A 27,151-nucleotide genomic window follows, 5' to 3' on the forward strand; every position below is an offset into this window, starting at 1 on the left:
TTAGCCTCACTTTCTCACGGGGACTAACATCCTCAACTGGGGAGTACAAACAAAGGCTGCATGCAGGGTCTTTCAACCACAAACCACATTTCTCACTTCTGAAAAATGAATCTTGCTCGAACACAAGAATCCTCAAAATAACAGAATCCAAAGGAATGAGATGAGCATAATAGCAGTCTACGTTCAACAGGCAAGTTCAAGGAACCGCTTCTCTCATGTCATCGGTCATTTCCTAATGCTTTTCCCACCCTGTGACACCTTTTTTTTTTTTTTTAAGTGGTGTTGGGGATCCAATCCAAGTCCTCCAGCATGAGGAGAAAGTGCTCTACCACTAGGTTACCCTCCAGCTGCCTCAATTCACTCCTTCGTACTCTTGGCTTGCAGAAAATGGTTCTGCGCTTTGCAAACCATCCAATTGTAGTGGGTAGCCATTCCAGCTTGGTTCTGGAAGTTCCAACCCCCATTGAGACTCTGGCAACTGTCACGCCTACGAGGCGGGGCGAGGGGAGTCGCCTGGGAACCCGAGAGCTGGATGGGCCAGCGCTCTCTCTGTGCCGGGACGCTGAACGGTGGAGATTGACTGTGCAGAGCTCCGGAGAACACCGCTGGACTGCGTTACACCTTCCCCAGACCCTGCGACCTACCCATTACTTAATTTGTGAGTTATGCCATTAAATAAATATCCTTTTAACTACGTGGAGTGGCCAAAATAATTTCTCCCATATCCAATGGTGCTTGTGCCTGTCCATACAGACAGGTGCACAAGCAGACCTTCCAAAAAGCTCCAATCAGGTGAGACCTGAGAGCTCCAGAAAGCTTTGGATGAGCTCTACTCAGAGAAGGAAGTAGTTCCAGTTCATGGTTTTTGTTTGTTTTGGACCATCGCCTGAGGGGTTCTGCTGAGGATGCATTTGAAGATGGCAAGAAGACACATTAAGAATTCAGATAGGAAGTAAGTATCTATCCTAGACAAGAGCTGTTAACTCTCTGCTAAAGGGGAGTTTTAGTGTGAGGAAACAGTAAAATGTTGAGCAGACCGAATGAGCTGATGATTGCTTTGTTAGTTTGACACCACCATTACAGAGTACTCTGCTCAAGCTAATTCATAAACAAAATTAACTTCCCACATTCTGGAGGCTAGGAAGTTCAAGGTTGAGTGTTGGCAGATCAAAGCACAGAGATAGCCCATTCCAACACACGTGTCCTATGTAGACCCACTTAGTTGAATTACATAAAGCTCACAACTCTCCAACTTTCCTAGCCCCAGTGAAGGCAGAGCCCTCATGACCCAATCACCTTCCTGTAGCTGAAGTTTTCCTGGTCCTGCCTGGCCCACGGTCAAGACAAAACTCTCTCACCTGCCAGTCCCCCAGCCAAGTAAACACAGAGAATTACTTATAAACTGTATGGCTGTGGCAGGCTTCTTGCTATCTAGTTCTTATATATTAAATTAACCCATTTCTATTAATCTATAAGTTGCCATGTGGCTTGTGGCTTACTGGTACCTTACATCTTGTTTCTCATGGCAGCGGCTGGCAGCATCTCCTGACTCAGCCTTCCACCTCCCAGAATTCTCCCCTCTCCTTATTTTGCCTACACTATACTTCCTGCCTGGCTACTGGCCAATCAGCATTTTATTTATAATCAATCAGAGCAACACATCCACAGCATCCCCAACACCTTCCAAAGTTGGGTTTTGTTTTGAGATGGTCTGAACTATCGAGCCTTGGCTAACCTGTAGTTTGCTATATAAGACAGCCTGACTTTAAACTCACAGAGATCTGCCTGTTTCTGCTCCAAGGGTACTAGGATTAAATGTGTACAGCATCATAGCTGGTAACTCTTGTATACCGACACCAACACACATGGAATTAGATTTCTATATATGTATTTTGGAGGGACACAAATACTCAGACGATAATTATTGTGGAGGCTGATAAGGTTAAAAATAACCTCTGTATTTGCATCCTGATTCTCAGACAGGACTATAGATTCAGAGTCTATTCCTCCCAATTTCTTGAGCCAGATGTGTTTCAAAATTCAGAATGTTTTGGAATGTTAGGATAGTGACATGGTAATATACCTAATATAATGCTGTTCCTCATGGGGCCTAGGCAGTATTATCTAATAAAAAAGTCAGTACTATTTCTGTAGCAAGACACAGTCTGCCAGTGGTATAAAAGGTGATTTCCTGACAGTTCACTTGCTCAAATTTTGTTAACAAATGATTCACACAATTTTTTTGTGGGTAAGACATGATAAGATTTCTAACGTCTATAGATGAACTACAGAGAGTGAAACTTTTTTTTTTTTTTTTTTTTTTTTTTTTTTTTTTTTTTTGCCTTGAGATGTGATGAAGGTCCTGGTTTACACATGGGTAATCTCCAGTTATTAAGACGGTAAGTTAAATACACCCAACAGGCAATCATACAGATGAGCAAATTAGTTTAGATAGTTTGAAATTCAAACACATATAGGGAAAAGATTACAGAATTATAAGTCCAATTCAGAGAATGACTCAAAGCTTTTGTCTAGTGGTCAGTAGCCACTAATGGCCCAGAATTCTGAGTCTTACTTGCCTATGTTTTACCATAAATAATGGTCTCCAGCCATGGCTGGAACTGATTAAATTCAATGCTGTCATTGACAGTATGCTAATTATGTTAAAATTACCCAAGTTATATAGTACTAATTATCCTGTATCAACCAGATGCATAACTGGATAGGTAACAGAAAATACTCCTTTCTTCTTGATCAGATTTTAGATTAATAATTGATCTGCTTATTCCAAATGTATGACTATACTTGATGGACCAGAGAACTGAATGTATCTGAATGATTTTGGTATTGGCCATTCCCAAAATATAAAATACAACAATATTTTCTTCAGGAGAAAAGTTCCTTCCACCAAGAATGTGAAGGTGGGTTAAAGTTAAAAGTGTCTTTGAAAGCATTAGTTTATCCCCAGTCAGACTCCCCAAGATTGGGGATCTAATCTATTTTTATTTTTTTAAATATGAGGTCTCAGCTATGTAGCTCTGGCTGGTCAGGAACTCACTATGTAGACTGGATTGGCCTCAAACATCCTCTGCCTCCTGAGTGCTAGATTCAAAGGTGTATATAACACCCCCAGTCTTAATCTACTTTATTGATTTATTTCAATTTGTTTATTTTTATGTGTATAAATGTTTTGCCCGAGTGTATGTGTGTACCACATGTGTACAGTCCCCTCAGAGGCCAGGAGAGGGTGTGATATCCCTTGTAATTGGTGTAAGTTTGTTGTAAGCAGCCACATGGGTGCTAGGAATGGAAGGTTTTATTGAAGAGCAGACCATGTTCTTCTCTGTTGAGCCATACCTTCAGCCCTTTAGTCTAATTTCTGAATCTAGTCTTTTATGGAGGAGAGGAAGTGATTTCTTATAATTCATCTCTGATACCTGTTTCAGAATAAAGGTTAAAATATTAACAGGATGTGTGTGTGTGTGTGTGTGTGTGTGTGTGTGTGTGTGTGTGTGTGTATTAGACTAGGCATTCCATGGTAAATATTTTTCATAATCCCAACCATAACTCAACCATAAAACTTAGAATAAAATTAGCACTGCTGGTGGGTGAAGGACAGAATTACTTTTCTCAGACTTTCACCATCAAAATGCCCTCAGAAAACCTTTCTCGTTTTCTTCCCTGCCTCTAAATATACCACAGCCTGAGACCTCTTTTAAAATATAATAATATACAATGAGATTTTCTGTAGCCCCTGATATTTGAGAGATTATCTAGTGTCAATATCCTAGAGCCTCAAACTCTCCATCAAATAACTAGGAGTGCAATATGATTTTATGAAATGTGTATGTATATGTGTGTGTGTGAGAGAGAGAGAAGGGGGGGGAAATAAGCTTATTATTAGAACAGTGAGCATTAACAGCATATATATTCAAAGGAGAACACCATTTTAACATTACAGGTACCAGCCATTAGCTGACATGAAATCAATCTAGTATACTGAGGTAAATTTAAAAAAAAAAAAGGCATCTGTTTTCCAAGGCTAGATATTGTTTTGTGAAACTCATTTCATGTATGTACATACACCCTTGCCAATGTATTGAGTTGAAACAGAATATTTCGAATTAGAGGACTGTGGGTTTTAAAAAAATGTTTTTGCAGCACTGGTATTAAGGAAGTGTGCTTGAAACCAAACGTCTAGATCATGGCAAGGGGATGGAAGACATTGGGTCTATGCCTTACAAAATATGGTGTAAGCCAATATAATAAAAGATCAGAACTGGCTAATGTCGTCCAAACTGGCTCGAAAAAAATAAAATAAAATAAAATAACTGTGTCTCTGAAATACCAAAATGGGATTAAAAATCCCAGTCCATATGGCACCATCAATACACATGTGAAATTCTCAGCCAGGGGAAAGCAGGATGGCCTCCCGGAGCCGCTACAGAGCAAGGTGGAGATCAGAGGAAATCAGAGCTGGACAGAGAACAACTGACTATCTTATAATTACAAAGAAAAGATCAGCGAGCTGTGATAAGTGAGTATGTGAGTGGTGAGACAGAATGATAGGGGAGGCCCTCAGTCCAGCCACCAGAACAGTGATCTCTCGTGCACCTGCAGCGTGAAATACAGTTAGAACACAACTGGGAAGCCTTGACCAGACAGCCAGGTCAGAAAGGAAGTCCAAGAATGCTATCATACAAGATATCCTAATGTCCTTAAAGCCTTCATTAGCTTAGTGCAGGAAAACATTTTCCCCCAATCCTTTACAGATAGAAACTAACAAGAGCATGCTACATCCCCATTCCCCCCAACCCCCCACCCCTAAGGTTGGAATCAAGCTAGTCTGATAATACCTGCCCAATAGCCAGTGAAAACTAATATTCAAAATGCAGGGGGCAATACCTATTCAGCATTCAAACAGTACTTAGCACATCCATTTCTCACTATGGAGACAAGACTAAGAAGGTAGGTGAGGCTCTTAAAAAGCCATGGTTGAATTAACAATTATGTACTGTTATGAAGGTTTTTTTTTTTTTTAGATTTTAATTGCACCTCATAAAAAAACCCATATGAACAGCCTAAAGCGTTTTAAGTTAAATGTACAATCTATATATGTTTTAAAAATTAGTAAAGGCAGAACTAAACATTCCTAGGGAGAGGAATTTCTATTTATTATTAAAATTTTTCTATGAAAAAATATTGGTTAAAACAATGTATTTTTAAAAATGCTTGGTATTAATACACTGCCCAGAATGTTTCAACTAACAAGTATGTTAGGTTCAGTTAATGGTAAAGGTTAAAAAGAAATAATTATAGGGTTCAGCCTTAAACTTATATGCCTAAGCAACAAACTCAAAGTTAGTTGATTAGACTACAGATTTTTCTCACAACCAGAAACTCTCAAATTCAAATGTAACTTTCTGGATTTTAACAAAAGAATTCAGATGTTCACTGTGTAGTGTAACTTCAACAGCAAGTCATATTAGTAGCATGTTCTTAAAAAAAAATCAGAAGGGGGGGGTTAACTTGATGCAGTCCCCAAAACAGAAGGAAGGAATTAAGTCTATGGTAAGAGTTGTTTCAACCTTAATGTTTAGGCTTCTGAAAATCCTAATTAGGTAGACAGGAATTTGGGCTTGGCACTCCCAGGTTCAGACGTGGCAGGATGCTGAAACCAAGTTTTTTTTTTTTTTTGAACTTTGAGTCATATGCCACAGGCACACCAGATCCGAGATACACTGGTCCTTAAGTCAACAGGTCCTCTAAGAGGAGGGCGTGCAGTTGGTGAACCGCAGCTCTATTTCCTCCTGCCACGAGGACCTGGACTCTACCACCTTCAACCGGAAAGTGGGCGCAGCTCTGGCTCGGGGAGTGCACCCGGAAAAGCACAGAGCGCGGATGCCGGCGTCCCGACCACCGAACGCCTTCCAAACCAGTCGGAAAGCTTCGAGATGGCTCGGAGCTGCCGCGGTTTCCAGTCTAGGACTGTCTGGGGCTGGCGGGGAAAGTTGCCCGGCACAGCCACAGCCCTCCCCGTCGCGGGTTTGGCCCCACTAGGTACCCGGGAGCGGGCAGGCAACCTGCTAGCCCAAGTTGGCGAGCCTCGCGCAGCGCCTCGGCGGGAGACCCGCCTTCCCGAGGACCAGCCGGGGATCAGCCGGACTTTCGGCCCGGGGTGAGGGGAGATCACTCGGGCTAGACCCTTGCCCCGGGGTCTGCCGAGGGACATCGGCGACAGGCGTGACCCGTGTCCCCGCCGGCTTCTCCCGAGGGGGGCAACTGAAACCCGCTCTCGAGACCGCGTCCAACCGGCCGCGGGCAGCTTCGGGGCCGTCCCGCACCCTGTCCCTCGCCCGGATCGCGGGGGTCCTCCACCCCCACCCCCCGCCGGCTGCGATCCGGCTTACCTGGCAGGTGGGCAGGGCAGGCGGCGGGAAGCGGTGGCCGGTCGGGGGCGCTGCCCGCGGGGCCCGGGGCCAAGGGCAGGTGGCGGCGCCGGCGACTCGGGTGGCTGCGGGCTCCCGTGAGCCGTTCGCTTCAACTCCTCCTCCGCCGCCGCTTCCTGCCTCGCCGCCGGGCCGCCCGCGTTGCCAGGCGAGGCCGCGGCGAGCCTCCTCTTCCTCGGCGAGTCTCCCAGGTGAGCTCCCGCCGGCGACGTCGGCAGGGGCGAGGCCGGCTCCCGCGCCTGCGCGCCAGCCCCGCGCCCCGCCCAGGTCCTACCTGAGCGCTCCAGGTGAGCCGCGAGCCGGGTCCCGGCGCGCGCCCCGCAACTCCTCGGCCGCCCGCGCGCCTCCGGCCAGCCCCGCAGCAGCGTCCGGGGCTGCGCGGTCCCGCGCGGCAGCCACCTGGTACCCGGAGCCCTCCCTCCGGCGGGGACCTGGCGAAATCTGAGCCGCACTTCCCCCCTCTCTCCCCTCCACGCGACTCCCCTTCCTCTTGGCGTGGTCCAAACCCGGGGATGCCGCGGGGACCACTGTTGGGACCGTGGGTCTCCCCCAAGGGGACCCAGCAGCTTGTCACCAGTTAGGTCGGTGAGCTTCCTTCCCTCGGAGCCTTGATTTCATCACTCCACTCACTTGAGCGCAGCTAGTGGTTTCCGTTTCTGGCCGCGGGGCGCTAGGGTAGGGAAGCCTCGCGTCCCAAGGAAGCGCCTCCCTCTTCCAAAGTAGAGCTTCTAGTATTTGGTCAAGTTTAGCTGATGTGAGGGCCACCGCCTCCCCCTTCCAAGGTTGCTATCTATTGCAAAGCAAACCCATATCCACGGGAGAGGGACAGCAGTGTCCTCGGGAGAATCCCCACTGTCAGGGTTTTGGGACTGGTTTGTGGTTTCCTGGAGAGGGATTGTTTTCAATGAAGAGTGGTTTAAAAGGCCAACATCTGTCCTGCAAGGTGAGAACCTACCCTCTTAAACGCGTTAGGTTTTGCCAGTGTGTCTAAGACACTTAAACAATGTTTCCCCCTTTCCTTTTCACTGTGCCTTCCTTTCTTGGGACGCTGACACCCCAGAGCAGGAATTCAAATTGCTTTTACACATTTCTATGAACTTGTTATTTGACCGTTCTCAAACGTATGTGGGGAAGTGGAAAAACAGCTAAAGACTTTGGGCAACGTGTTTGATCACGCAGGGGTAGGCTTTCCTATAAAGCACCATGAAGGCCTTCGCCCTACATTTTGACACGCACACACTGCTTATTTACTAGCTTATGAGTTCTATGTGACCTGCAGCTAAGGTTTAAAATCATTAGTACACTATCAGCAGGTGTTAGTTTTATTTCATTGTGTGCAACATTGGTTTTAGCATAGCATCATTTTATAGTCCAACACCTACAATTAGGTTTAAAACTCAGATAATTCTTTGTTTTGCACATTTCTGATGGTTTGTAGGCATCCTGGAACTTTTGTGTGACATTTTAGCATTAACATTTTTAAGTTCTTTCTTCATTTTTCCTCCAAAAATAAAGATTTAGAGACACTTGTATATTGTGTGTATTGCCATAATAACTTCCTATTGTGTGTCTATAGGCCCAGAACTAAAAACATTGATTTCCTGAATCCATTTTATTTTGTTGGCTCTGCAATTTATTTTATTTTTGCTGTTTACATTTAAGTGGAGAGAGATTAATGCTCATCTTTGGGTGAATTTGGAAGAAATCCTAGTGCATAACCACAACATTCCTACCTCCTTGCTGTGCACTGCCCACCCTGAATGAGGCAGGAGCCACAGATGGTCAGAAGCTTTACTCCTCACCAGGAGGCTAAGTGTGACAATTTCCACTAACAAGAGCAGGGCCAAAGCACGTGGTAAAGGACGGCATCCTAGAATCACAGGTGGAGATACAGTGATGTAAAGGCTAGTCACACCAGGAAGCAACTGGGAAGAGCAGCTAGGGCAGGCTGACCGAAAGACAACGAGAGATAATAGGTCCAAAGTTGCAAGATGAGTGGATGGAAAAGATGTGAAAGATGCTCCTGAGTTACTGGAAAAATTCACTTCTAGTTTCACAATGACAGAGATGGTACCCGAGTCATCAGTATTTCCGAATGTAGCATTTGTTCCCCTTCACACAGTATCTGAACTGTTATTTCATATCACTCTGAAAGCAAAGTCTTAAAATTAATCTAAAAAATTTTGCTTCACATTAAAATTAGAACGCCAAAGGCTGAGAAAAACAATTATTGTACTGAAAACTTTAATATCCTCAGTCTAATTAGATATAAGAATCTTGAAAGTATCATCCTATTCAAAATTACAATATGTAGCATTTATTTCATAGAAGTAAAATTAACATTTCATCATAAAACAAAATCCAGGAGGCTTAGTACATATATGTGTCTCTGAAACAAGCCTACTTAATAGTGTGTATTTGGCATATGATACACTTAAGTTAGGAAACTGGGCAGATTCTACACAGGAAAGAAGTGCCACAAACATCTCTTCTCTCCTCAGCACATACATGTATGTTCAAACATGTAGACCCAGTCACAAACCGCTCCGTTATGTAGACTTGAGACACTCACTGATTAATCATTTCTGCTAACATTTAAACTACTACCAAGATCAAGACTTGATATGTAGTAGCTTCTCAGGAAATATGTGCTAACCAAGTAAGTCCATCAAATGCCATGAAATAAAAAAATCAATATGTATGCATCTTTACCAAAATGTAGATGTAAAGGATGGCTGACTTAAGAACACATATAGGGAAATAATCTTGGGCAAGAAAAAGTAGTGTGTGGGTTGGTAATCTAAAGGACATGGTTTAAAGAGCAACCAATTTTCAGATACCTCTCCTTTATAAGACACTATGTAAAGCACCTTCCCCTCTCATGAGGCACATTCATTTCTACAAAGTAAAATGAGTATGCACAAAATTCTTTTACAGTCAAATTCATCTAAATGCCACACTGTGAGAATCGTCATGAATTTAAAAAACCCTACATATATATACCTAACAGGGAAGAAAAAATTGAAATAACTTACATAAGTATAAAGTACTAAAAATTGATTGTAAAAATTGTATCGTTTAATAAATAAAATTGTGACCTTCAATGCAGCATTCTGTATTTTTAGCTTGTTAATTGTTTAATTGCTGATTCAACAAGACGAGTCACTGTAGTTTGAGCATATGCCTTGGCTTAGACTTTAGAACAGTTTTACCTCATGGAATCCTCCTGAGCTCAAAGTCTAACTGAGAGATTTGGCTCAAAGACTAAACAGATTGAAGCAATTTCTACCAAAAGGAACAAAAGATCTGAAATGTTTTTAATTCAAAGAGGACAACAGTGGTGGCATGTCAGGGAGGTGACACAAATGGGTGACCATTTAAAAAATTTATTAAAAAACTGTCAGCACGATGAAATCATCAGAGTACATTACTCATGTTTGAATTGTTTTGGACTTCTTGTCTTTTTTTGGGGGGGGGAGCGGGGTTCTGAATATCATCAGAATGACCATCCTGGATTTAGAAAAGAGATAAACACTTTTGTGACGCTGTTTATTGACTTAAATTGCAGTAGAACTATCTAGTTATGTTGTTTCCTTGATGATTGGCACATAGTAGGTGCTCAATAAATATTTGATGAAATATATTGAATAGAGAGCAGAGTATCAGGCTTTTAAGCATTAGCATAAAAGCAAGAAGCAATGCGATGCTGAGTCAGACTAATATTCGATCTAGCTAGCTCTGAATTCTGACAGTGGCACAAAAGGACATTTCATAGGAAAAAATATGACAGTGATCTTACGTGATGTTGACCTCTGCAATCTACTCCAGCTATCCCTCCCTGGCTTATACTCTTCCTAGACTGATCTTTTGTTTTCTGAACAGTGAGGTTTTTTGTTTGTTTTTATTGCAAAAGAATCTATACTCACTGCAGAAAGATTTGTTCATAGCAAGATGCATGAATTTGTGGTGTGTGTGTGTGTGTGTGCGCGCGCGCGTGCGCGCGCACGCGCAAAATGCGTGGTGGATATTGAGTATTGAGTTCAGTATCTCTTCATATGTCAGGCAACAGACACTCTACCACTTAGCTACACTCATGGCTCTTCAAACATTTTCTGTTAAATATATTTTCAAATATATTTATTACTAAAGGCATTGTGAAAGTCGAACAATGAATACAGAAAAGAGCATGTCAATAAAAAGGCAAGATCATTTTGGGGGACTTGTTGCATAACCACAATTCTTTTTTTTTAACATAACTTTCTCAGTCAATTGATTCATTTCAATATTATTTCAAGTGGTTGCCTGGTATCCCGATGTCTGGTTCCATCCATTTGTCAGTTATTGTTGGACAGTGAAGATCGCTTCCAAACTTTGCCATTTCAGACAGTTCTGGAACGACCACAGCCTTCATCTCTTGAAACATTTATAATAATTTTCTTTATTTCTCTTAAGATAGCTGGTGGATACCACAAAAGAAGTGTGTGGGTTGGATGGTATAGTAGGAAAGACACTGAGGACCTTGGGTTATAAATGAGAAGTGGAAGAGTAAAACACAAACCAATCAGCCATGCGGTTTATTCTCCGAAGGCCTGAGGGGACCTTTGGGACACTTTCCACACCAATGTCTAGTCAAGGAGGCTTCATTTCAGAAAGTGTACAGAAAAAAAGAGCTAAACCAGAAGTGGTATCAAATTTCTTCAACTCTGCACAGATTTGATATAATTGCCTCAACTTAGTAGTTAGGACCTTAGGCTTCATTGACTCCTCTGTATTTGGTTCATAAAAGGATGGTTTCTGTGGTGGCTTGAATGAGAATGGCCCCCAAAGGCTCATCGACTTTAAAATTTGGTCAGGGAGTAGCACTGCTGGGAAGGGTTAGTAGGTGTGGCCTTGTTGGAAGAAGTGTGTCACTGGAGGTGGACCTTGAGGTTTCAAAGAGTCCATTTCAAGCCCGAGTCTTTTCCTGCTGCCTGGCTGTAGAACTCTCGGCTACTTCTCTAGCACCACGTCTGTCTGCAGGCTGCGATGCTTCCTGCCATGATGATAATGGACTAAACCACTGAAATGGTAAGCAAGCCCCAATTAAATGCTTTCTTTTATAAGAGTTGCCATGGTTATGATGTCTCTTCACAGCAATCAAACAATGACTATGACAGTATCCAACAAGGCCTGTGTGTTTTTGATGGTTAGTTTTGGTTGCCAACTTGATGGAATTGATACTAACCATGGAAGCAAGTCCTTGGGAATGTCTGTGGGGTTTTTTTCTAGATTTGACTGAAGTAGAAAGACCCACTCTAGACGTGAGCAATGCCATTCTATGGGCTAGGGTCCTGAACTTTTGTGAATAAAAAGAAGAAATTGATCTGAGCAACAATACTTATCATTCCTCAGCTCTGTGCATCCTGTTTCTGCAGCTGTGCTGTCCCTGCCTGAGTGGACTGCACTCCCCTAAAACTGTAAGCCAAAATAAATCCACCACCCTCCCTCCTCTGCTTCTTTTCTTCCTTCTCTCCTCCCTTCCTTTTTTCCTTCCTTCCTTCCTTCCTTCCTTCCTTCCTTCCTTCCTTCCTTCCTCCTTCCCTCCCTCCCTCCTCCCTCTCTCTCTTCTTCCCTCCCTTCCTTCCTTCCTTCCTTCCTTCCTTCCTTCCTTCCTTCCTTCCTTCCAGTAGCTTTTGACAACACAGCAACATGACAAGTAACTAATGCCATTGCTTTCACTGCCCTATATGTGCCTTAGAAAATGTCATCAGTGGGCATGGTAGAGCTCCATCCTCCAAGGGTATGGCCACCACTGTCTTGAAATCAGAATAGAAATATGTAGATGTAACAGTCTTATTAAATAAGAAACACAGAGCCAAATGCAGAGTTAAAAGCCCAAGAGATCAGAGCAGTAGCTAAGAGCTGAGACTAAAACCCTTTCTTACCCCTCACTGCCACTGCCGTCCTTCCCCTCCAACAGAGGCCTACTTCCTGTGTGTCTGTCTTTTTATTGACTTTCTGTTCTGCCTTCTTATTGATAGTAAATCCAACCAGCATGTGCCACCACAACCAGCAATGTGTAGCTCAGGTCTGAGCTGGGCCTTCTTATTGGTTGTAAACCCAACCACATGACCTCCTCATCACTGCCTGTCTATACAGACCTCCAGGTCTCTATGGTTAGTACTGAGATTAAAGGTATATGTCTCCATGCTGGCTGTATCCTTGAACAGAGATCTGCCTGTCATGTGATTGGGATTAAGGGCATGTGCTGCCATTTTCTGGCCTCTATGTCTATCTAGTGTCTGTTCTGTTCTCTGACCCCAGATAAGTTTATTAGGGTGCACAATATTTTGGGGAACACAATATCACCACAGAAATAGAACCTCTCAAGACTCAGCCTACTAATATTTCTCAGCTTCTCTCCCAGCAGCACATAACCCTGTATTGCCTTGAGAAGTGCTAGAATATATAGGAAATGGAATATTGACTAGACACTACTGGTTCAGCTTTTATGAGTGTTCCCCCCATGCTAAGTTGAATGTTGGCCATGAATCCGATCGAGAGTCAGTTATCCATTCTCCTGTAAGTAATTTCTCACTAATCCTTTTATAAGGAACCCCAGTAGCTCGCTGGTTTTCCAGCTGGGCTGGGCTCGTATGAAGTTGCTTCTTTAGTTTGTTGGTGTCCTATCTGGAATGAACAGACATATCTGTAGATATCCTCAAGAAAAATCATTAAACCCTGTAAAGTTCACACGGGGGGGGTCAGGATTTGGCAAGTGAATGACGATTTTCCCTTCCTAGAGGTGACCTGGTGAGGCTCAGCTGGCTGAAGGGAAGCTGGGATGCTCTCAGCCCCATTCTCCCTCTTACAAGACACTTTCTCCCCATAGAGAATAATCTCCTGTCCCAGCAGGCATTTATCCCCTTTCACAGCCAGCCAGCAATCTTCAGATTGTATTTGTTGGAATACAAAGTAGCCTCCAACAAATACAATCTGAAGATGACTGGCTGTGAACTTTGTAGTCTTTGAATGTGTAGAAGATATTGGATACAAATTCTCCCTACTCCAGGAAGTAAGCACATTCTTCATACTTCAACTTCCCTCTTCCTTCCACCGAGAAGTATACGTCATTTTCGTGGCTGTTGACCTTTTAGAAGTTGCACAATTTGCTCCAACCAGTAAAATATGGTGGAAGTACTGTTCTGAATTGCAGAACTAGAACATAAGAGAAACATTTTACCTTTTTCTTTCTCTTCCTTAAAATGTACTGTTGTTGTTTTTTACTTTTTTGGGGAGCCCGCCACCCAGCTCTCTAGTAAATCACACTTATCATTATTATTATTATTACTTATGAATGCCCAGCCTTAGCTTGGCTTGGCTTCTTGCCAGCTTTCCGTAACTTTAAATTATCCCATTTATCTTTTGCCTCTGGACTTTTCCTTTTCTCTTACTTCTGTGAGTGAATCTTACTCTTTCTCCATGGCTGACTGTGTAGCTAGGTGCCTGGCCCCTGGAGTCCTCCTCCTTTTCTGGCTCTTCTTCATTCTTCACTCCTTCATCTCTTTCCTTCTTCTTCCCCCTCTCCCCCAGATTTCTCCTTCTATTTATCCTCTCTGCCTGTCAGCACTGCCTATCCTTTCTCCTGCCTTGCTATTGGCCGTTCAGATCTTTATTAGCCCATCAGGTGTTTTAGACAGGCACAGTATCACAGCTTCACAGAGTTAAACAAATGCAACATAAAATAAAACACAACACAATAAACAAAAGTAACACGCCTTAAAATAATATTCCCCAACAATGTACTCCTGAGTTGGCTGTGCCACAAAGCATGGGATGAAAGAGGATCTATTTGTGTGAAGGGAGATAAAAGAGGTAGAGAAGGAGATGGAGAGAGGAGAAAGGGAGATGGGGGAGAAAGACCCCCTCGATCCTAGAAGTTCCAGTTGAGCACAGTTCCCTGCCAAGTGCCAGCTGAGTGTAACATGATGGATAATCCTAGACAATGACTCACCGAAGAACCATGTGACCAGTTCACCAGTCAAGAGAAACATTAATTTGTTGCTGTTTTAAGCCAGTAAATTTTGGGGTGCATTTTAAGTCTTTAAGTTTGATATCTCAACAAACACAAAGAGAAGGCTTCTAAGAGGCAAAGGATTGGATTTATTACAATGAGAGGAGTGTAGGCCCTAGAAGAATGCCCATAATGTCTCACAATTTCACAGCGCCATTGCTGAACTACCTAGGATACTGCTTGTATAGACCAAGATAATCAGTAAAATGAGAAATGATCTATGAAATCAGACTGGCAAGAGGATGCCAACAGAAACAAAAAGCGAAGTTGGTTTCATTGACCCTATCATGGCGAGAAGTGAGCCCCTGATGCTACACATTGCCTAATGTTGATTAAGAACAGAAGGCATCTTGGATAGCATAATTACATAATGTGCCCAGAAAGACCTACCAAGTTCCCCAAATATATCTAATTGCAGACAAAATCATTTTTGTAAATCATTTTTCATTGAAAGAGAGGCCTCTCAATATATATATATATATATATATATATACATATATATATATATATATACATTCTACAGCTGCTTTGATGTGACAGTACCAGTTTTAAGGAGTTGTGACAGAGACCACATAGGCTGCATAGTCTACTAAGATATTTGCTATCTGTGCCTGGAGAAATCTTTGGTTTAGAAGAAGCACAAGAAACTGAGAAAACATGCATCTTGTGTGACAACACAAAATAAAATAAACCAGGTTGATAACAGCCAAAGTCACACTGAGGCCAGCATCAAAACATGACAGCCTGGATATCTGTGAAGGTTAAAAGCCCCATGAAATGTAGTTGCTAAGATTTGATTACCACATGGTGTAGCAGGGATGGATGTGAGGGAAAAAAAATCATCCTTAAGGATAGACATAGAGGACATTAGAGAGGGATCAACCAGTGAACTGCTTGCTGTGCTGGACAGACATGAAGAGTTGAGGCAGATTCCCAATGTCCACATAAAAACAAACAAACAAACAAACAACAAACAAAACCCCCAGTGCTTCTGTTTGCACTTGTGATCCCACTATCAGAGAGGAAGAGACAAGAAGACCTCTGGGGTCGCTGAATCACTGAATGAGGCTCTGTGTCAAAATAGAAGATGGAAAACAACTGAGTAAGACATCTGACATCAACCTTGGCCTCCACATGCCTCTGTACACACATATTCACACACAGCACACAGGCATACACAACCGGACATAAAAATAATGTTACCCCTACGTTTCTTACAACTTATTCTGTCTTCAGAAACTCACATGCCCCCTGTTGACCTTCACCCTGAGAAATAAAAAATTAATGCAAAAGAGATGCATGTGGAATATCTAGCCTCCATGCTGCAGGCAAGCACTGGTGTTTTGTAAAGACTGGATGGTGGACTCCAAGCATGCGCATGAGCTTTTGCCAGCGAAGTTCTGAGACTGAAGGGGACAGCACACTCTTGGGCTTCCATCCTTTCTTGATGCAATTATTTCCTCTCTCGTTTCTCAAATGCCAAGACTAAGAGAGACTGCCGGATGGGAAGACCACTGTCAAGTAAGAAACAGTAGAGCAAGGCTCATGACGTCTGAGGTTGGTTGCTAAAACAAAAACAGAAACAAAAACACCATTAAGTGCTAAAGAAGTGGCATATAATATTTCGTCATAACCTTATATTTCAAGAAAATTTTACTTCTGACTTTGTACTAGGGCATGGGAAGAAGAAGAATATTTGCTGCCAACTAACACCATGCCAGGGATTATCACACCATTACCTTACATGGTCCTTGCAATTCTCGTGTAATTGTTCCAGTGAGGAGGTGCAGGGCCATTCTCAGAGACATACAGCTAACAGTGGGGTAAAGTGAAAGCATTGGGAATGTGCCATCACCTTTAGTTTATCCCTAGATTTCTGTCCCACTGTGCTTTCTGTTGCCATGATAAAACACTGATCAAAAGCATCTTGGGGAAGAAAAGATTTATTTCACCTTATTGGTTATAGTCCATTACCGAGGGAAGGCCAGGCAGGAGCTTGAAGAGGAATGCTGTTTACTGGCTTGCTTTTCTGGGTTTGCTCAGCCTTGCCTTCTTATACAAACCCGCACTACCTTTTAAGGGATGGCGCCACGCACAGTGGGCTAGGTCCTCCTCCATTAATTTCCAATCAAATAACGCTTCACAACATGCCCACAAAGCCTGTTTGATGGCAAATCTTCATTTTTGGTTCCCTCTTCATAAGTGTGTCAAGCTGACTACCAAGAGTAGTTATCACAACATTCACTGAAGTTTCTGATTCCCCCAATTCCTACCTTATTAATTCAGTAACAATATATTGGAAAGTAAAGCCATATAAGTTTATTTTTACATACACATTTTACAGTACATGTAATTATATCAAGCCAAAATAATTTTTTGTCACATAGATATTCCTTTAGGCATAAGATATGATCAAATGTAATAGCATACAAAAACCAAATATACTGATTTCCATAATGAAAGTATTAAAAAAAATAGGATTCAGAGATATATAAACGGAAGCAGAGAACTATGTCAGTACGATGCTCCATTTGACCGTTTGTTTCTTTTGGTACATTAAATGTTCCTGAAGGGCTGGAGATGTAGCTCAGTGGTGGAGTGCTTGCTTAGACCATACAAGGACCTGGCTTTGACTAATAGCTACACCCACTCACATACGCACCCAAACATGTATATCAATAGTTATATATATTTGTACCTATATATTTGTGTATGTACATAAACTATAAGAAGAATGGGGATTTAAGCATGTATTTTTATGTAACTACCTGGCAAGGTAGTATGTAGTATTTTTAACACATAATAATGTTATAAAGTAATGCTTTGTAATGTCTAACAGCATAATTTTGCCCATTTAGGTATAATTAAAATATATAAACACAAATTTACATCTCATAGTTTGATATAAAAATAGTCTTTATGTTAAGTAATACACAAACTGTGGTTGAAAATGAACAGCTGTTAGACAAAGTATTCATGACAGCAGCCAAACTCAGGTGAGATAAGAAAATCCATTAATATAAAAAAGAAATTGTGGGTTTTGGAGTTTAATCATACTGTAACACACACATATATATAAAACCCCACTAGATTTGAGGAATTTCAGAAGCTAGGTTGCATTTGTGGAATGATTCCACAAGTATATAATATAAAAATGATGACGTGGACTAAACTAGAAAAAACATCCTCAAACTACTTCATAAGATTTCAAAATTTGATGTCTGAAGATTGTCAGGCACTGAAGACTGGTGACAACTTGTTAGTTTTCTTTGTGGAATGTGACCTCTTATGGCATCAGAAACCACAGTAAACTGGATTTACTAGTTTTCATCTGACCTTTCCCTTTCTCTTACAGTAATTAAACCTATCCATCATCTCATAGAAGTCAGGAAATAATGGCTTAGGTAAGGTTTCCAAAATTTATTTTTATTTCATGTGCACTGGTGTTTTGCCTGAATGTATATCTGTAAGAGGGTGTCAGATCCCCTGGAACTGGAGTTACAGACAGTTATGAACTGCCATGTGGATGCGGGAAATTGAACCTGGGTCCTCTGGAAGAACAGCCAGTGCTCTTAACTGCTCAGCCATCTCTCCAGCCCTGGTAATTTAAAGGTTGTATTACCTTAAAAGCATGTTCTTTAGATGTAAGAGTGGTAATGGTTTCCTTATATCCTTGTATACTTTTACTAAAAATAGAGCATTTTCTTAGGAATATTCATTAGGCACATGAACTATGCAAAGAATATGGGAAAAATGAAGAAGTATGAGCCTGGTTAGACAAGAGTTTTGCTTTTGCTTTCTCCTGTAAGATGCTCAGGTTCCCACTATTCCCAGTTCTGAGTCTTGTGTTTTTCATTCTCTTTGCCTTCCTTCAGAATTTGGCCACATTTGTATTTAACACATGTGGGTTAATTTGTGCATTTTTGAACTTAGTACATCAGTCACATGCATGGTGCATGTCATATTTTTCCTCAAAAATGTATACATTATATTTATTCAAAATTTACACATGCTGTTGTATGTAGCTGTGACTAATTAAACTTCTGCCATTTTGTGTTCTTCCGCACCATTCTGCTTTTAATGGATATTGAAGGATTTTTGTTACATGTGTTTGTAAGAAGGACACTAAGGCTGTGGTTCTACTTGGCTTCTGGTTACAAAGCACGGAAAAGCCCCCTCTTGAACAAATACCTAGGATTAAAGATGCTGGGTTATAACTGACTTATCAGATGATCAGGTTGAATAGTGTGTCCTTACAGTCTTAAGTGTACATTCTTTAATAATTTGTTACATAGACATGGTATACATGTATAGCCACATATGTGTATTAGAAATATGTCCTTTTGCACAAAAGGGTTTTATTTTCCAGAAATCATGAACAATAGCACCAGAGCAGCCTTTTAAAAGAACCAAACATTGTGAAAGCTGTGGTTGATTGAGAATTTTGTCATTTGTTGCCAGGAAACAAAATATTAAGGGAAAAAATGGCAAGTATGTTTTCATTGTGCCTTAACAGATGGAAAAACAAATGCATCTATCTTTCACTCGCCTTCCATCACACGGCAGATGCCTTCATTTCAGAAACTTGCTCCTGTTTCGATCCTGGTCCTCTTTTAAAGATTCAAAGGCTGACCAGAGGCTTTTAAGTCCATGTGTGAAACAAGAAACCAGTTTCAGGAATGAATTGTTCTTCTTCAGCCATAACTCCTAAAAAAAAAAAATAACAAAAACAGAGTAAGAACACTGGAAGACAGTTTATTATATTTTTATCAGGACCATAGCTTTTTGGGCAGATATTTTCTACTATGATTGTTACATGCTTTAAGTTGATGGAGACCCACTAACTGCACTATTGAGTATAATTCAACTATCCTGAACCTTTAGACTTTACTTAACTAAAACCCACAGGTACAGTACCACCAGAAGTACATGCTTCTTATTTATAGCTAAGTTTTTTTAATCAGTGCACACTCATAAGAAGAGTGTTATTCTTTTATAAAGAACATTTGGCAAAATGCAAAATGAGGGAGGGGCTCCTACTATGTTCCCCTCAAGTAAGCATACTATGCCAAAGCTTCCCAATGTTATAAGAACTCCGAACTATTTAATTAGAACAAAGCAAATGATAGTATCTTGAAAATTCCTTGAGTGGGTCATACCAGCTCTAATGTTTTTCTAATTAATGTCTGTGCCTTTTACGGTCTGCTGCACTAGGAGTAGGTATTTCATCATATGTTCAGTTCAACAGGGTAGTACATTCATTAATGTGCTTTTTAAGTACCAAATAAGTAACCAGAAATACTTATGAACAATCATTGCTATTAGCTTTGTGAGGAATTTATTGAGTATTAGATAGTACAGTTAGAAATACATCACAGACCTTTTACTACTAATGACATGGAGGATCACAGAACATTTCTGAGTTTTCAAAGCAGAGTATATTGGATCCTGAATTATTTGGTGGTTGTTATTAATTTGTTGTTGGAGAGCTACTCAAAGCAGAGATGGATTCTGCAATCCAATATTGCACAATGAGTATATCAGCCATTAAAACTTCAAACATATTAAATGCAAATAATAATGGTGTTGAATGAATATTAAGGAATACTGTTCATGGGTACTAAGAATTTTATATATGTTATCCCATAATTTTCATAAAGTTCTTGAAGGTAGGTAATATTTTACCATGTCACAGATAAGGTTTAGAAAATGACACAACTTACCCAAAGATGCAAAGCAAATGAACAGATGAATGAGAATCCACCCCATGCAGACTACTACAGAAGACTGTGTCCATAATCACATGCAACTTTAATAATATATGCCTATATTAGTACCTTCCTCTCACAGCAATGATCTCACATGGTCCAATCACTAAGCAGTAGACATATACACTCATGAGTAACAATAAATGCCTAGTGTATTCACTGTGCCACAGTGACATTCACTATACCTTTCCTCAAGAAGCTTACAGTGCAGATTAAAGGACAATACATGATGACAATTATATGCAATCAAAAGCAAAATGTGGCAAGTGCCATAGATAACATGCTCAATCAGTGTACAAATGACAAATCTCCCAGTGGCTGAAGAGATGAATGAGACTTTATAAAGACAGGGGTGTGATTTTTGGGAGAAGGGAGAAATAATCATGATTTTGTAGCAAGCATGCCTTTCATTTAAAGAAGGAGAAGAAGAGGAGGAGGAATAGAAGGGGAAGAGGAAGGGGAAGAAGAAGGAGGAGGAGGAGGAGGAGAAGGAGAAGGAGAAGGAGAAGAAGAAGAAGAAGAAGAAGAAGAAGAAGAAGAAGAAGAAGAAGAAGAAGAAGAAGAAGAAGAAGAAGAAGAAGAAGAAGAAGAAGAGTTTGTATGTTATGGGTATGGCCCTTTCTGTTGGGCTAAGAGAGGGTTTGTATAGGGGTGAGAGGGAAGAATTTGTGTTAAATATGAGAGAGTGAGAAATTAGTGTAGGATTGAAAACAGCAGTATCATTCATTTAACAAATATTTGTGTGGTTCCTGTCATGCCAGGTATTGTGATAAATCATGGAATTGGAGTGAACAAGGCCACTCTATTCTGTTTCTTTCTGTAACTAGTATCAGTTGATGACAGAAAAAGAAATCAGGTTTTCTCATACTGAGAAAGTAATGGCTATATATCAACCAGGGACAAAACTCAGAACAAAGAAACATTTTGGTGCATTACTTAATGCTTCTTAAATAAACCTCCTTTAAAATCTAAGCATTTAGGGATGACATCAATAAGCATGCCAACGTGGATGGGGAAAAGCCCATGAAGCTTCAACCCTACACAGAGAACTACGAGCAGCTAAGAAACGCGGAGAGTGGGAGAGGTAGTCTTCCCCAGGGAAGATCACACCAATTGCTTGTCCAATACCAAATACTCAGCCCTGAAAACATGCACACACATAACATGACACAGCCTGAGCAGGTTATATTTAGGAATACGTACGCATATCCATATATATCTTTGACAACAATTAATGAAAAGAGAGGCCATGCATTTGAAACAGAGCAAGGAGGAGTACGTGGGGGGTGTTTGTAGGGAGGAAAGGGAAGAGGGAAATGTTGTAATTCTAATCCCCCAAATAATCCTAAGTATTTTGTTTTGGAGTAGCTTTGGATTCTAATACTATTTTAAACTTAAGAACAATGTGTTTTATTCAGAGAATGTTATCATGATTCTGAGCCTCATCATGTTTTCATTTTTACAATATTCAAAACATTTTAAGCAATGTTTATTTTGTTTGGTTTGGTTGGTTGGTTTTGGTTTTTTTGAGACAGGGTTTCTCTGTGTAGCGATAGCTGTCCAGGAGCTTACTCTGCTGACCAGGCTGACCTCAAACTCACAGAAGTCCACCTGCCTCTGCCTCCTGAGTGCTGGGATTGAAGGCATGCACCACCACCGCCCAGCTTGACAGTGTTTTCTAATAATGATAATTTAGATAATTTATCTCAATCGAAATTAGAATTGGGGGCTGGATTTGAGGTCAGTGGCAGAGTATGTGGTTGGCATACACAAGGCTCTGGGTTCAAACCTCAGGACTAAAGACACTAATATCAGTATTTCTCCCCTAGAGCCTCTCCCACTATCTCTTACTAATCTACATTCTCTATAATGTAAAAAATTAACAAACAAATCCATTTAGTATCGCTTACTGCATGATTATTAGAGCATGCCTCTATGTCAGAATTCTTGTCAGTCAAATTTTGGGAAAACAAACATATTTACACATTTAGTTGCACAATTCAAACTAGTGCCGTGACTAAACAGACACACATATTGAGAGATGTCTTTGGTACATTTAAATTTGGCTCTGATATCTCCAAATATAACAAACCAAAATGTTATTTGAATTAGAATTGTTTTTTAGTGAGCAGATAATGAGTATTAGAAATGTAGGAGGCGCAGTCTAAAATGAACTCCAAAGAAAAGAGTTATGAACTATCCAGCTTTGATTGTGCAGCTCCCCCATATCAAAAAGCAAACTGGCAAGATTGCGCTAATGCTTTTCTATAGACTTAGAAATATAAAGCATGGGTGTTTATGAAACCAAAGGTTTAGACTACTGAATTATTATTTCTGAGAATATCATTGTCTCGGTAGAAATTAACAGTAAGGGAAGTGCTTCAAAACAATTCAATTAGCATGGAGACAGCTCACAGGAAGAAGAGAGTAATTACTCCGAAAGAAGAAATTAGACTGCAGCCAATTAAAAAAAAATGAAGTGGAATGTACTAATGCTTACTTTGCTTTAGCAGCTCAGTGCATGATATTGAAAGGTGTGGGGACAGTGGGTAGGATGTACGCACTAATCACCTGCATCCCATAACCAATATTTACTGTAAAAGTTTCCCAAAATAACTTGATTTTTATTAGAGAGCCAGACAAAGCTATCACTTTATGTTTTGTCTTTTTAAATGTTTTTGTTTCAAAGTCAAAATACAGGATCTTATTTTTCCTAATGTATGTACTTTGGAGCTGGCCATGGTGGTGGCACACACTTAATCTCAGTAATCAGTAGGCAGAAGCAGGCAGATGTCCATGGTCTATGTAGTAACATCCTGTCTCAAAAAGCAAATTCTAGATGGTAAAGATTCTTTCCTGTAAACAGCTCTGTAGCTGCCTTTGTGAGCGTTTTATTTGATAAAATAAATTTTGTTTTTATCAGAAAAACCTTCTGAGAGAAACTCCCTCTTTTCTATTGTCTGCATGTCGGTGATATCCTACCCCCTGTGCCTTTTTATTCTGAAATGTCACTGCTCTAGTGACTCTGTTATCTGGGGTTTGTTAAGAGTGTATTTGGTTGCAACTTGGAAAAAAAATGAGTATAAATATTAACGTAACTAGAGGTTCATTTTCTCATGTAAGAAGTCTGAAATAGGTAGCCGCTGCCATTGGTTCAGTTACAGGGCAGTGTCAGTATGAGCTGTATCCTTTTCATTTTCTGTATTTCCATCTCTGTTAATGGTGCTGCTGGCTTTCCTACCAGATGTTTGTCATATGGGACATCTTCCATTTCTCACGCTGAGGCTTGAACAAGAACCTTTTTGCGTGTCCTGTAACTGTTCTACCACTGACCACATCTCCAGCCCCCGGTTGTCATATCAGAAACACAGAATGCAGGCAGCAATACTTGCTTGTTAAGCAAGGGGAAGCTGCGTAGACAAGCTGTTAGCCACTTCTGTCTTTTAATTCCATAAATACAAAAACACTTCCCACTTTTCCTCAATGATATCCTTATGCTAAGGCCACCACAAACGTCAGAGAAGACTAGGGAAGCAGAAACAAGTTTCTCCAGTTTGTGTGCCCATCAGCAGATATATGGGTCAGGACATGGCACATATACACAATGAAAATCTGTGCAGTCTTTTTAAAAAAATGTGAAATCATGGCATTTTCAGGAAAATAGAGGCAACAAGAAAGCATTTTGTTACAAGAAATAAACAAGACCCAGAAAGAGAAGAATCATATATTTTCTCTCATACGCAGAACCCAAATTTAAATATATGCATATGTGTGTGCGACAAAAGCATAAAGGGAGGAGGAGAAAGAGATATGTTAATAGGATCTGTAACACGTAACAGGAAAGCAGAAGACAGGACGAACTGGAGATAGGAAAGCACGAGATGGAGGGTAGAGTGTGAAAGAGCAAAGCATAAAGACACAGGTGTGAGGATGGCATGATGAAACCCATTACTTGGTGTGGTAACTTACTAACTTAAAAATCAATTAAAAATAAAAATAAAAAAATTTTTGTGGGGGTGGAGTAGAGAGGAGAATGTTTCTATGTGAAGCCCTGGCTGTCCTGGAACTTGCTCTATAGACCTGGCTTCAAACTCAGAGATCCACCTGCCTCTGCCTCACAAGTGTAAAATTTTTAAAGTTTAGGATTGCATTTATTCTCTTACATACAGGACTGAAGTCATAACCAGGAAAGTATTCCCAAATTTCACCCAGTTATATAAATGTGAGAGGTTCTATATGGCTACAGATAGATAGATGATACATGATGGATAGATAGATGATGATAGATAGATGATAGATAGATAGATAGATAGATAGATAGATAGATAGATAGATAGATAGATGACAGATAGACAGATGATAGATATTTCTCAACCCACCCAACCATGAGCCATATCTTTTTTTTTTTTTTTTTTTTTTTAGACAGGTTTTCTCTGTGTAGCTTTGTGCCTGTCCTGGAACTTACTCTGTAGCCTAGGCTGGCCTTGAACTCACAGAGATCCGCCTGCCTCTGCCTCCCAAGTGCTGGGATTAAAGGTGCCACCACCACCCTGCTGAGCCTTATTTTATGAATAAGAAAACTGAAAGCTGAGCCTCAGCATTAGGAGGCTGAGGCAGAGGAATTGCCAGAGTTCATGGTCAGTATGTATTATATGGTGAGTCCCAAGCTAGTCTGAGCTAGAGTGAGAAAAAGCCAAAAACCAAGTAAAGTAGAGCTCCAGTTTGGACTAGAACCTCTCTGTGTTCAATATGATTCATGTTTTCACACAGAGCACATACTGCTACAGACTCACTGATTCAGTTTGTGGGGGCATTTTACATGCCTGCTTCACTTTAACCCCATCATCCCTAGATTTCTCTCTGGTGGTTTTGGTAAGTGGGTAGAAGGAAACAAATTTGGATTAGATTCTTGAGAGAGAAAATAAGCTTTTTTCTTTTCTTTTCTTTTCTTTTCTTTTTTTCTTCCCTTTTCTTTCTTTCTTTCTTTCTTTCTTTCTTTCTTTCTTTCTTTCTTTCTTTCTTTCTTTCTTTCTTTCTTTCTTTCTTTCTTTCTTTCTTGTATGCATATTGTGTGATGGTTCTGGAATTGAAGTGCTGCTTACATCCAAGTGAGGTTATGGAGAAGGATGATTAAGATAAAGGGGTAGAAGGAAAGAAAAGAATGAAGACTGAAAACACGAGACAGAAAAGACAAGAAGGGAGGATCGTGAGGTGTGTCTCTGGTACCCTGGACCCTTTGGCACAGTACCACCCTGTGCTGTGACTCTGTCATCTCTGGTGTCTAGCCAAGGAAGTGGTTTGGCACAGTCCATCACAGTTAGCAGAGTCCCCGGGAGTCATGACAGTGACTGAATTACTTTTCCAAGCTATTCTTGCCTTCTAATCCTGCCCTGAAGGCCTTTGGTTGTTAATCTTAAACCATATAAATATTTAACTCGAGTTGTGGTTCAGAAGCCTACTTTCAAACAGGTGTTGAGTTAATATTCTCAGTTTAAACAGCAGGCTGAGATGAATGTTCTGTAATTTCACTCTTGTTCCTCTTGCAGTGAATATAAAGCACAGATGTTCAACGTTGAATTTATTTTGTATCTACGTTTAAGTTTCCATCTTTCATTGTCCAACACAAGACACATGGAATCCTGCCACTAGGAAGTCTAGAAAGGAGGCAGGGCAATCCAGAAAAAGACCAAGGATGTTTTGAATAGCATGATCTTTAACCCCTTTATCAAGCCAAAATCCTTATCAAACTATATTCCACCTGTGGTTTCTACCCATTACCTTTTTTACCAACTCTGAAAATATTAAGAAATCTCACCAGCCATTTTTGTGGGTTCCTTTTTGTTTGTTTTGTTTTGTTTTTTGAGTCCTTTCCTCTAAGCCAAGAGGCTCTTCTTCCTCTATAGACCTTTATTCTCTGTGTTTAGTGGTTTTACCTCATACACTTTCTAGTTGTTTTGAGTTAGTGCATGGGGACAAGACAGGTTTGTTCTCCAAAGTAGGATATCTCTTAATATAGTTGTTTTAGGGTGTTGGCTTTTTTGCTGGGACCAGTCTTCTAGATTAAAAGACTTTCCAGAAGTAATGTTACCTAGTACATCATCCAATTTCCCAGCAGCTCATATGATCATGGTGCTCACAAAATCACAGTCTCTTTGCCCGTTATTACATACATCAGAATTTAGAGGTCTTCGAACACTTCCAGAGAGCCTATGTCAGATTCCCTGACTGTTTTCATTCATTTGTCAACTTAAAGGTGGCTGTGAATAGAAAAAAATTTATTGGAAAAATGTTAACTCTCTTATTGCATAGGACTAATTGAGAATGTGGGCTTTGAAAGTGTTTGGTCTTATCTCAAACCCTAATTCCTCTAAATGTTGCCTATATGACCTCAGAGAAGCCGATTAATCCCTATGCTTTAATTTCTGTATACCAATAAAAAACACATTGAGAAAAAAGTCAGGGAAACTACCCCACTCACAATAGACCTTAAATAAAATAAAACAATAACAAATAACTAGGAATAACTCTAACTGAGGAGGCAAGAGCCCTCTGCAATGCAAACTTAAAGAAAGAACTTGAGAAAGACTTCCAATCTCATGGGTTGAAAAAATTAATATTGTGAAAATGGCTATCTTAACAAAAGCAATTTACAGATTCAGGACAATCCCAATCAAAATCCCTGTGCCATTCTTCACAGAAATAAGGAAATGATACTAGAATTTATATGGAAGCAAAAGACTCCAGGTAACCACAGGAATGTTTAGTGAGAAGCATAATTTACCACTGGAAGGTTTACCATACCTTACTCTATCTCAACTTATAATGAGAGTAACAGTAATAGTTTCCGCACGTAGGGAAACAGAGCTGAGAGTTGTCTTTAT

At 40.6% G+C, this 27,151-nt stretch overlaps 1 protein-coding gene across 1 annotated transcript in view; it reads right to left on the minus strand.

The window, feature by feature from the left end:
• Window positions 1-6,697, minus strand: part of Galnt3 (polypeptide N-acetylgalactosaminyltransferase 3) — a 35,834-nt gene extending 29,137 nt beyond the window's left edge. The window contains exon 1 of the mRNA XM_028879753.2: window positions 6,411-6,697. The gene's annotated coding sequence lies outside the window, so the exon portion shown is untranslated. The remainder of the gene's footprint in view (window positions 1-6,410) is intronic.
• Between the last annotated feature and the right edge of the window lie 20,454 nt (window positions 6,698-27,151).

This window comes from Peromyscus leucopus, chromosome 4 (assembly GCF_004664715.2).
Source record: "Peromyscus leucopus breed LL Stock chromosome 4, UCI_PerLeu_2.1, whole genome shotgun sequence".
NCBI lineage: Eukaryota > Metazoa > Chordata > Mammalia > Rodentia > Cricetidae > Peromyscus > Peromyscus leucopus.